An 11,665-nucleotide genomic window follows, 5' to 3' on the forward strand; every position below is an offset into this window, starting at 1 on the left:
GTGTTCCAAATAGATCATAAGAAAGCAGGCTGAAGAATTGGAGATGTTTAAATCAGCACTGTAGAATCCTGAAGAAGAGTAAGAAAATGAGGGGGGGAAAAATTACATTTTCAAAATACTGAGTCAGTACTTTGATATGAATAGAAATCCTTTCTATAGAAATAGATTGTTTACCCCTGTCCATTTCTTTAGGATAGCCTCTTTGTTTTCTATGTCCACTCTGACTGGGTGGAAGCTTTTAGTTTTTGGTGGGAGGGATTCTGAAATATGCTATTTTCACACTGTGGGTAATAGCAGGATTGGAAGGAAAATTACTGCAAATTCTTTAATTTTTGAGTGTGAAGATCTCCAAAGGCAGCAGGAACCACTATTGCTACCCATGTGGTTGGTCACTTGAGGGTTGGGTTTTTTCATTCTGTTTATCCAGCCTATCTGCTTGTAAGCCATGACTCCTTAAGAAGTACACGGTTTTGATCTCAGATTGCACGTTTGCACATAGTTTTTGCTTACTATGAACAACTTCAGATTAGATATTACTTAGTTGTCCAATAATTGCATGCAATTTTAGGATCAATTAATTTCTCTTTGAGTGACTTTAGTACTCTGTTTGATTATTGAGTTGTGGTACAGTATGTTCCTCCCATGAGAATGCTTGGCTGTTCTTAAGTCAGAGGCTGTTGAGAGTGAAAAAAAGCATCTGACAGAATCAGATTTTCATAAAATAAAAAAAGTACGCCTCATAAAGATTTTTTTCAGGAAACTTCAATGCTGTTTAAGTGTTACTGATAATTTCTGCAGCTGGATAAACACAATTATTTTATAACTGTGGTAGAGCATGGGGCTACTGGAAAAAAATGTGGCTTTATATTGAATTTTCCTTAACTGAGCTTTCTTAAAGAAGTATGTTTAACAAGTCATGAGGTGACTTCATGGGCAAAAAAGATACATTGCAGAGAATGACAGAAATCAAAACTAAGAGGAATGAGGGTTTTTTAGACCCATAGTGGTCATTTCCAAACCTTGCCAGTCAAGATCAGTTCTCTGTATATAGGCCAGATTTAACCAGAGCATTTATTTGTCACAATCAATTGAATATCAGTAACTCTGAAAACAAGGGATTTTATTTTCCTCTCTCTTCAGATTCTGATTTATCCACTGAATGGGGGATGGATCATTAGCAGAGACCAAGTGCCACCAGTGGTGACTGAAAACTGTGGTCACCTAACCACCTGCTGAAGTCCCTGATGAGGTACCCAGGAGTGCACATCTGCTGTGTGAAAACACTGATGGTGGGCAGCACTCGGAGCTGCCATCAGCAACTGGGCCTTTAGTACTTCTTCAGGCAAGTGCTGCAAGCACGGTGAGGACAGGCACCCTTTCCCCTGCCCCTGCTGGAAAAGCGATGCACATAAACGGGGTGAGCTCAACTGCCCCATATTTCAGGCCAACATCTTTCACAAGCATTTCAGGAACAGCTTCAAAGGCATGCAGCTTGAACTAAGGAGAAGCTGTGTACAGGAGGTCAGAATTACTGTTTAGTCTTGGAAAAATTGGAATACATATTCTTTTTTCTTTTTCTGTTGTTATCAGGCATTTTTCTTTAAAATAGACAAGCAACTTCTTTTATAAGAAACCTGGAAATTATTGCTTAAAATTAGTAAGTTGCAATTCCAATGAATGGCCTATCTGGTGCAGCTGGGTTTAAACTCTCAAGGGAGAAGTTGAAGAAAAGAAAGGGAAAAACAGGAGTATATGATTGTTTCTGTACTGATTCACACTGATTCACTGTTTGCTATCAAATCTGTCATTGTGACATGGACTTGTTACAGCTAAAAGCAAAGAATGCAGAAAGTAAGGGCGTTTGACCCTAAAGCTCAAAATACTGAAAGGTTTAGTGTTTTGAGTAAGGCAATGATCCAAAGCCTAATAAAGGCAGAAGAAAAATAGCCTTTGGCATCAGTGGGCATTGCACCAGGCCTTCAGATGACTGGCAATCAGCAGACTTCATGCTGTGTAATTCTTTATGAAAGAAGTGTTAGTCCTCCAACACACGGTCAGCTGAGGAGGAATAAGACATTCTGTGTCTTTGCAATTTACCCTTCTGGTCAGCAGACATCCCCATCCCTGAGGGTGATGTAGATATTCTTGCACAACTGGTGGAAAGGCATCCAGCTGTGCTTTGCAACTGCTGCTTCCCACTAAGCCATCACTAGAGAGAGAATTAGCAAAGTCGCCATTGTCACATACCCTAGATCTGGGTTGTATTTAAATGAGCACGGGAAAGAGTCTGAAGACTCTATGACCCTGGTGGATTGGGGGATTGCTTTTTCTAAACTGGAAGGCAAATGTCTGAAGATCAGATTACAAGTGACTACCCGAATATTTTCTCTTCATGGGGGGTCAGCTGGAGTTCAGGCTCTGTAAATTCCAAGGAGGTGGTTCCAGAGCAGTTTAAGCACTTCAGCAATTCCTAGCACCGGTGGTCTCTGCTTGGGAAGGATTTCATAACATGTCTGAAAGCCAAAGGCTTCTTTGCTAATTTAATAAAGAGTGAACCCGTGGGTAAGTCCCTAGAAAATAGACTAAATCAGCCTAATTTGTTATATAATCCCTTTTTAATGTGGAGAATTAAGGTGACGGCAAGATGACTACGTGTTTAATTCTCCAAATAATCACTGGCGGGTATTGACATTAAAGATGGGAGAGAGTGAGTGAATTTCTGCTTGTTGTTTTCAGCACGTGCCAAACTCTTACTTCATACCAGTGAGAAAAGGCTGGAAGTTGTGTGTTCCATATGCATGAAGTAACAGTTGGCACAAATCGCCAAGGGGAGAAAATGAAAAGCCACTAAAGCCCAGCAACCCAAACTGTCGCTTGCTGACAATTTTTTGACTCTCTTTACTCAAAAAAAAAACCAAAACAAACAAACCACAAACAAAACCAACCAAAAAAACAACAAATAAAGGCCTCATGCAGGGTATTCCACCTGAGTAAACCCTAGTGTCTGGTAAATAATGTGACCTTTAAGGCAAATACTGTGCTGAGAAGGCAGTGATACTCTTAGTTTTCCAACCTCTTCCTCTAGTCCCTTGGGAAGTGCAGTCATGGACAGCCCCAGAGTGGGGTGAGAGTGGAGCAGGGGAGAATGACACTGCTTGGCTTAAGTTGGTTCTGTCTTCTGCTGGCACTCTTGGCTATGAAAAACCTGTTCTTCCCCATTGCTAGGAATGAAGGTGCCTCGTGGCTAACAGTGTCTGCCCTGCTCAGGGCAACTGCCAATGGATCAGGATAAAGGAGTTTACATCCTTCCCTTGCCAGCACTGCTGGATTTGCCCCAAAACAGTGGGAGATAACTGTATCTGCACAACCTGCCTCGAACTTGTGTGTCCTTACACAGGCCTGGGATGACTTTGGCATTTGGGCATGGCTACTAGGGCCCCAGAGATAAGGGGCACTAATGTCGTGTCCAGTTCCTGCTCAACCTTCCCAAGGACCAGTAGCCCGTGTCAGCCCTCTGATCTCATCAGCGTCTGCCCCAGTGATGCCATAGCAGGGCCAGGCTCCATCTGCCCACAGCCCTGCCTGGCCATGGGCCCCACAGAGCCAGACCCACATCCCATCCTGTCAGCACAGCCCATGTGGTGCCCTGGCCATGGCCATGGGTTACACAAGTTATCTCACTTTTTTGTTTCAAAATTATGTCCTGTGCTCATAGGATTTGATAACCATCTAAGTGTTCCTGTCACTTGTGAAACTAAACATGTGAATAAGTATATTTATTGAGATTCAAAACATGTATATGACATATGGGATAAGGCATACAGACGTACTCTGTATCGTTCACTCAGGAATCACACAAATAGATACTTTCCTCCTGTTTTGTTGATGGCTAAACATTACTTGTAAGCCAAAGCTAACTTGCTTAAAGCACTCCCTTATTTTATTTTTAAAGAAAGAAATTGTTTTTGCTGTTTGGCATGTTTCTGATTTCCAGACCGTGATGATTTTCTGTGTGGTTCACTCTAGGCTTCCTACGACTGACAGCTTATTATCTCGCCTTGAGAAAATCACGCATGACTTCTGGGAGTCATCTATCAAAAGGAGAGAACACACAACATACTGAGAAGCTGGTACCTTCTCTCTAATTTTCCAGGTTGATGGCTGTTCAATGAACCTATTAACTGCCTGCAGCAACTTGCATCTTTCCAGGTATGGGACTGCATTGTCTTTCTTTGCTGTGTTTAAATGGCAAATGCTACCCTGCGTAGTGTCCTGGTTTAACTTCATCTTTGATCTGGTGGTTCCCAAATGCATCTGGCTTCACTCTTACTGGACGGTAACCCCTTTGTGTGCCTTCAGATGTAGGTGAACATTTCCTCTTTCCCTTATCTCCCATTCTCTGAAAACTGCCTTGGTTCAAGGTTTGCGCCTTTCAGTGGAACACTTAAGCCCACACCTAGCTCTAAGCACTTCACTCCTGTCATTTCACTGAACAAGGATGGATTCAAGTGGCTACTCACAGTTCATGGCTTGCCAGAACTTCAACAGTTTCTTTTGCAGTGGTCAGATGAGATACAAGTTAGGAGCCAGACCTGACAGTCCTGTGCCTGGGGTTTAGTTTGCTTTCTGGTAGTGGTGGGCAACACCATTAAATCTTTCATGATACTCCCACGTAGAGACTGATTGGGCCCTAGGTCCAGCTGCTCATTGAGGGTTAAGGAAAGGTGATAGAGCATACTCTACTCTCATTTATACCAGGTGAAAACGTCATATGAGTTGCTGGCCCTATTCTTGTCTGTTTGTGCTGCTGCAGCAACAAAACGAGTCAGAAAACTGCAAAGGAATCGCCTGGGTAACCCTGTGCCCCTGCTCTGCTCCTCATGCTGACAGCATAGCCGAACACCAATGGGAGTGTGGGCACCCAAAAGCTCGGGGCTACTAGGGTAGCCGTGGCATGGCTTTGCAGAAAAGCCCTGTGGCTGCTGTGCTACCAGGTGCTGGAGTCGTGGACAAACTGCACTCGTGCCCTGTGCCACCCTGATTATAAGTGTGGCCATCTGGAATGGCTAAAACTGAGGCAAAACCTGGGCAACCTTGTTAACATGGGACTTTTAAATTGCATAGGGAATGATGGACAAGTTAAGTTGGACAAGAAGCGCACCAGTCAACCACACTGGGAATCCCTCTTTCTGAACACAAGTGGTATCTTTTGTGGCACTGCTTTGGAATAGCTATGTTGTGCAAATTCCCAGCTCTTTAGAGATCCAGTGGACTGTCAGACAAAAAAAAAATCCCATCACACTGTATGCCATTCTGGGTATGTACTTGCTGTGAATGAGCACAAAGACCCATTCATCACTCCTAGTGCTCACATAACTGACAGATTAAATCATTCTCTGGCTGGGATGATGACAGTGGCCCAATAGCTAATGCTGTCTAACAGTCTCCGTTAGAAGGCCTTCTTTCTGATTGTTTATATTTTTGCCAGACTTCAGCTGCTTGAGCTGGATTTTCCCATGCCATATGTCACCAGAAGCTGAAGTTTTGTGTGTGGAGGGGCCTAGATGAATAGTCATGGTGTTGCCAAGCTCATGTATCACTGAAAAGTCACTTGAACACAAATTTTCAAGGAATAGCTGTACATTTCTCATTTCTTGAGGGAGTGGGAAAAACATCTGGAGTTACATGCACACCAGTGGTGTGTGCTCAGGATGAAGTTGGAGTTGCTGCTAAACAGCAAGAGGTTCCATGTCCAAGGCTGTCAACTTGCTAGATATTCTTGACACTTGTAACCTTTTGCAAACTGACCTACGTCTTTTGAGGTTGTACTTTGTCCATTTAGTTCCGTATTGTAGCCCACGCTGTCGACAGAAGTTGTTTTAAGCAGGTTGAGATTATGCTACTAGGGAGCACAGTTCAGGAAGATGGCATCTAAATGGCTTAATTTTTAGCGCATCTCGGGTTTGGGTATGTATTATGGCTTTATAGCTCTCCTCTGCTCACCCTTTTCCTTCTTCACTGCTGTCCAGTTGAAATGTTTTTGACCAGCAATCCCTGTCATATAGGATCAGGACCATATTTTCAGATCTCCATGCTGGCCTGAGCACCAGGCTGATGTTGCTAGATTCTGGAGGTGATTTAGCTTGGCAGCTTTTAGAATGGCTTTTATTTGGTCTGCTGAATCAAGGTTGGTCTTTTTACCTCTGCATTTCCAAGCAGTACTGCAGAGGTCAACAGGAAGAGCTTTCAGGCCGAAAAGCACAACAGCGTTGTCCCCAGGTGAGGTGGTTGTGTTGGGAGGACATTTGGTGACAAGAAATAAGTGGCATGGGTGTGTGGGTCGGGAGTGAGATGGGGTTTAACAGGCCTAATGTAACTTTGAGGATGATATGTATTTCTGTGAGTAGTATCTGAGGATGACAGCTCAATTCCGCATTGGGTGAAAATGTGCTCTCTGATCTGCAGCCTATACAGCCCTTTCTCATTCCCTACAGATATTTTTATTAAGTGAGCTTTACAAGGACCTAGAAAGAACCTCTACCTGTCACAGGAATCTGAGAAGGCTTATGTAAGGTCCCTAGAGCAGTTTTTCCTTAACATTATGCAACCCAGAAATTTTCCAGATTTTGGTAAAAACTCTGTGTGCTGTGTTTTCCCAAGCTGGGCATCAATGTGAATTGTAGGAGCTATTGGCTAGGAAGCATCTAGAAGCAGACTTTACAACCGCACAGAATAATTTCATTTAACTACCCTCACCACTGGACCTTCACATGATTTAGAGCTCTGACAGACCTGAATTCCCATTAAACTAGATAGCTTGGATCCAATTAGTGGCATTATCCCAGGAAGACAGTGTTCCGAGTGGCCTGCCAACAATAGCTGGCCATTGACTGCTCTGCTTTACAGGGGGTTTTGCAGGTGTGCTGTGCTCTGTTACAGCAGTGCCATGGTGTTACCAGTACCTTGGATGGCTCATTTAATGCTAGTTCAGTGTGTCAGTGCCATGCTGCAGTTTTAATAAGGTCAGTGGAAGAGGCACATCTGCAGTCAGAAATTGTCATCATTCTGCACTGCCAGCATGGTGTAATACACTGCACAGATCCTTAAGCCAAGACTTTAGGAAATTAATCTGGATCCTATAAACATTTTAGTGGGAGGAAGCAAAAATACTTGCATGACCTGACAGGTCTTTTTGGCTCGTAGGTAGGACTTCCTATGGAGGAAGTGATCTTTTCCCTTGGTGACAATAAAAGCACTTTATATTTCTGCTACAATGGAAAGATCATGCATTATATAGATCCCACTGAACAGTATTCTGTCAACTGCAGATGTCCTTAAGTTTTCAATATAAAGTTGATTTTATTCCTGTTCCTCACTGTGCCAAAATCAGCCCTATCCACCTACAGCTTCACAGGCATAATCTTATTCTGGGACAGATTTTTTGGAAGAGTTGAAGGAAACTGGTCAAGGTGTTTAAGAGAGATGATGGCTAAAAAAAATGAGATCATCTGCTTGGAGAGTTTCCTAAAGACTTTTTGGTTTGCCATATCCTGAAAATTCATTTGCTTAGAGATTGAAAAAAAAAATTCAGATCTGTTGGTCTTGGCTAGAAATGGTGCCTTTGAATAGTTTTAGACTGTCTGGTGACAGAATTATTTGGTTACTGAACGTGGTTCCTGCCTCAGTGTGTGTATATATATATATATATGTGTTATGTGCTCTTTGGAGATCTTAACTAGTCAGTGCCAATGTGCTCACAAATTTATGGTGGCATATGCCAGGTTTCTAAACAACTCTGCATGCATTCTAAACAGACATGTTTCTTCTCCAAGACTCATCCTATCTGCAGGTACTGCTGTTTAAAATCCTCACCTATGTGTTTCCTGACTCACACTGCAGTCCATGCTGAAGCTGACAGCATGGCTTTACAGTCCCTTCTGCACAGTCCCTGGAGGCCTCTCCCAAAGGTTACAGCATTCAAAGCTCATTCTGCTCATCTCGGTGCTTTTTTCTGGGTCAAAAAATTCATACCTGCCCTGATTCATGCCAATATGTCAGTCTCTGATGGCTGTGAGCCACACATGATGAGACTTAAGTCAGTATCATTTTTCAGCATATGTGTTTTGTGGCTTATTTCTGGTTTTTATGACAAAACAAGTTCTGAGACAAAATGTTCTCTTTTTAAAGAGGATTTGTTTCAAAATATGTGCTTAGAACTTTCTCATAATTGCGTCATTTTAAAGATGGTTCTTGAAGTGTGACCAAAACCAGAAGCAAACATTCATTAGACAATTTTCAGCCTCTCTCACTGTGAGAACATGATGAAATCTGGAAACAGTATAGCTGAGCTATGCCACTGCACTAAGGCACTGCTTTTCTTGGATCACTCCCCCACTGCATCACCCCCTTAGTTTGTACTGAAGGTTATAGCAGACAGTCAGGTCTGCCCAGCATGTACCATTGACAGTGGGACATGGCACATCTTCTGTGAGACCTTGGGGTTAGTTAATAATGTTCCCAGACTTTAACATTTAAGCCTTGATCTTTCTGAGCTCTTGACTTAATTGGTTTTGTTGTTGCTGCGGTAAAGCCCCTGACCTACAAATTGCTGGAGCTGTGTGTGTAATTAGGAGAAGTATGACACAATTCTTTCTCTGTCTTTTATTCCATCAGCATCTGTTATTGACCACTGTTTGGAGCAAGCTCTCGGGCTAGATGGACCTTGGTTTTTACTCAGTATTAATGTTTTTACACTACATTCTCAGTGAAATAGCTGACTGCTTGCTGGAAAACAGGGCTAGGAATTTACTTTGTCATTTAAAGACTTAACAGTTGTTTTAGTGTTGGTTTTTTGGTGTGTTTTTTTGAGGGTTTTGTTGTGTTTTTGGTTTTTTTTATAGAAGATTTGATATTTCTGTGCTCTGGATCTAAGACTTGAATCCTAAGTGAAGCATTATGCTGAAGTCAGGGATAGGCTTTTTTCTCCCCTTTGGTTCAGAGTGTTCAATTCTGGCTCTTGGCAACCCCATTTTGAATGTGCTCAGTAGAAACTAGGAGGGGTTTTGCACTTAGGTGCTGTTGATGGTGATCATACCCTGACAGGACTGAGCAGGACGCTGCAGGTTGCAGACTGCTCTGCCATGCAGCATGGGAGCTGAGTGCAGCAGGACTCTCCCAGTGGTCACTGTCTCCTGGGAATGAAGACCTCCTGCCTGACTGGAAGGCAGAAGTGACGACCAAGTTTTCAGGGGCTTTCAAGAGGCAAAATGGGCTATGATGGTAAGAAGAGATGTAAAACTGACATCTAGATGGATTAGGAGGGAGCTGGAATATGGCTGGCTTCATAATAGTCTACAGATATGATAAAGAGAAGAGAAAGGCCTCACAACAGGGAGAGAGGAGGATGGCCTGTGTGATTCTGGAGAAGACTTCTCTGAAACCTGGAGCTGAGCACAGGATTCCTGTGTTATTGACAGTTATTGACTCGCTGAGAGACAGCCTTTCACTAGAGGGATCATTAACTCCACCCTTCTATCCCAAGACCAAACTGCAATCATGTCATCCCAAGCTATCACTGATATTGAAGTTTTGTCCAATGACTAATCTAAATCTCCCAAGCTGTTTGGTTTATGCTTCTTCATGTTTTATTGTTCCTGATCTTTCCACCAAGGACATATTAGTTCCTTTGCAACAGCTTTTTAGATGAAGATTATTAACCTTCCTTCTTCTTGGTTATTACTTCTTCAGGAAAAAAAACCCACATTTCTCACACTTTTCCCTCATGTTTTCTGGACTTCTGTCAATTTTTGCCCATTCTGCCAATTCTTTCCTCTCTTTCTTGAAGTACAGTGCACTGAACAGGTCATGGTCTTCCAAGTGAATCTTAGACTGTGGGGATTGGCCCACATGGGCTCTTTCAATAGTCTTTAAGACCCTTGAGACGTCCCAGTGGCTTTGCCATTCATGCTTATTCCACCATAGTACCCGATCTTTTCTCTTGTGAACTCGTACTTACACAGTTTTGCAAATACAGATGAGTATTTCTGTGTAAGCATTTTGTACTGTTGTATTCCATCCATTTTAGATGACTTCTCTAAATATATCAAGATCATCTTAAATTCTAACCTTTTTATCATCTATAACATCTGCAGTCCTTCCTTTCTCCATCTGCAAGGCTCGCGCTTCATATTCCATCTTCTATGCCGTCACTGAAAACATAAAATGAAACTTGATCCGAGACCAAGGCCCACAGAATGCCTTGCAAAACACACATATTTTGATAGGTTTTGATGGAATTACCCTGTGGATACAATTATCCAACTAGACTTGACCTGCTGCCCCTTCCCACAGCAGTTGCATTTAGATCACAGTTCACTAGCCAGTTCATAAGGCTATATTATAGGAAGTACTGCTAAAGGCCTTGCAAAAATTAAATTAAATAAATAAATTCAAGCTATGTGACATCTGCAGCTAGTACTTCAACCTCCTTTTAAGACTCTTAGAGCGAAGTTGCTCAGGCTCAGGCTCGGCAAGACATCTAACATAACTGGTTACTCTCTAAGTAAGTTTTGCATATTTTAGGCTGAATTTTTACCATCTAAATAATTGCACTGTGTGGTTGCTGTTGACCTTTTTAGTAAAGATTGATGAAAAAGAGAGAAAAAGGGCATTAAACCCTTCCTCATTAAACTCTTCTCTCATTAAACACTTCTTTAACATTCTCTGCTGATAGCACACCCCTATCTCATTATTGCTCCAAACTTCCCTTTTTCTCTTAACACCTTACCTGTTAAATTTCTTTTATTTTGGTAAATTTTGCTGGTGGAATCCAGTGCATTTTGTCTTTACTAACTCTGTAAACTCCACACACACACACACACACACTCTGTCATGAATGGAGTATTGCGCTGGGTTCTCATCCAGCTGTCCTAGTTTCTGCTTTACAGATATCTCTCTTCTGCTTCAGGTAAATCAAAAGGTCGTGAATTAGCTGACTTCTGCCAAAGTTCCTTACTTTCCCCTAAAATGCCATAGGTTGCACTTGGTTTCTTATTAGCATTTCTTGAATGAATTGACAGCTCTCCATAATCTGTTTTACCGTTAGATTTGCCTCTTACGAGATCTTCCCTACCAATTCTCTGAGTTTATTGACATCTGTCTTCTTGAAATCTAGTGCTGTCAGTCACTTGGATCAAGTGGCAGAAGATGACACTATGTTTGCTGCAGTGCTGATTCCTTGTAAAATGTCATATCTGGCAGCAGACTTTGAGTCATATGTTACACTGCCCTCTACCTACATGCAAAGCTGCTGTTCAGCAGAGGGACGTTGTGACAATTACAGCATGTACTTAAGATTTAGGCTGCTGTTCAGAATTTATCATAGAGAAAATGTAACTTCAGATAAACTTTCTGTAAGGCATTAATAACTGCCCTTAAAACGAATCTCCATTAATGTGGACTGAGGAACTGCACTAATGAAGTGTTTCGAACACAAATTCCTTGTGATAATAAATAATCCAGACTAAGGTATGCAATGATCCTTGCCTTACTTTGTTTACTAAAAACTTAGGACACTATGCAGCTATTTCAAGGTGCAACGGACAGACAGAGAGACCTTAATGGGGAAGAGGAAGAAAAAAGCAATAAACTTCACCTTAAACAAAAA

At 42.1% G+C, this 11,665-nt stretch overlaps 1 long non-coding RNA gene across 1 annotated transcript in view; it reads right to left on the minus strand.

Annotated features, from left to right (window-relative positions):
* Nucleotides 1-3,476, minus strand: part of LOC114064852 — a 4,725-nt gene extending 1,249 nt beyond the window's left edge. Inside the window, exons 1-2 of the long non-coding RNA XR_003572819.1 lie at nucleotides 3,394-3,476; nucleotides 2,098-2,209 (exon numbers count right to left, since the gene is read on the minus strand). This is a non-coding gene — a long non-coding RNA (uncharacterized LOC114064852). The remainder of the gene's footprint in view (nucleotides 1-2,097; nucleotides 2,210-3,393) is intronic.
* Between the last annotated feature and the right edge of the window lie 8,189 nt (nucleotides 3,477-11,665).

Source organism: Empidonax traillii, unplaced genomic scaffold (assembly GCF_003031625.1).
Source record: "Empidonax traillii isolate 1590-97213 ecotype Southwest subspecies unplaced genomic scaffold, ASM303162v1 scaffold586:size682069, whole genome shotgun sequence".
NCBI lineage: Eukaryota > Metazoa > Chordata > Aves > Passeriformes > Tyrannidae > Empidonax > Empidonax traillii.